The sequence below is a fragment of the Nematolebias whitei genome, chromosome 3 (assembly GCF_014905685.2).
Source record: "Nematolebias whitei isolate Nwh7 chromosome 3, NemWhi1, whole genome shotgun sequence".
NCBI classification, from domain to species: domain Eukaryota; kingdom Metazoa; phylum Chordata; class Actinopteri; order Cyprinodontiformes; family Rivulidae; genus Nematolebias; species Nematolebias whitei.
Genome location: NC_056500.1, coordinates 22,863,854 through 22,864,699, shown reverse-complemented (window position 1 = coordinate 22,864,699; position 846 = coordinate 22,863,854).

Below are 846 nucleotides of genomic sequence, written 5' to 3'. Positions count from 1 at the left end.
AGAGAGAGAGAGAGAGAGAGAGAGAGAGAGAGAGAGAGAGAGAGAGATTATTCTGAATGTAGTGGAGGAAAAAATGTGAAGATAAACAAAGGAAGCCTTTGAATAAGAAAAATAGAAAAAAATGTATGAAAAACACAAAAGGAAGGGCAAGTGAGTGATTCAGAGAAAAGAAAAACAGGGAGCTGGATGGATGGATGGATGGATGGATGAAGAGAGGGTGTGCAGTGTCTCAGAGAGGATGGAAACACGTCAGGCAGAGATTGACAGCCTCCTTTTCTGGGAAACGAGTGAATAAACTGGCACAGTGAGGGTGGGAGGTGAAGGGAAGAGGGTGCCAGTGTTGTAAGATGGAGAGAGAAGGAGAAAAGATGAAGAGAGAGAAATGGAAAGAGGAGGAGAGGAGGTAATGAGAGATAGACCACGTCTTTGTAATCAAGCCACAGAGGAGAACAGGAACGAGGGAGTGAGAGGGAGAAGACGAGTGGGTTCTGAATGAGTCAATCATGATTAATCAAGACGCTTCTTGCTCTCCGTCTCTCTCTCTCTGCTCAGACTCATCATCATTACACACACACACACAGACACACACACAGACACACACACACACACTGCAGAGGCTGTGCATTCCCATCACTTGACACCAAGTCTGGATTCAGGCAGTGAGCAGGTCAAACACCGACTCCTCACCCATCCTGTGAGGCTTCAGCTGAGCTCTCTCCCATGAAAACATGAGGTCAGTACAAACCATGATGTTTACTTTGACTTTGTCATTCCTGACTGAGAGACTAACTTTCTGTTTCAGAAACTGTTTCTGAAACACTTTACTGCTTACTGTTGTGTGTGTGT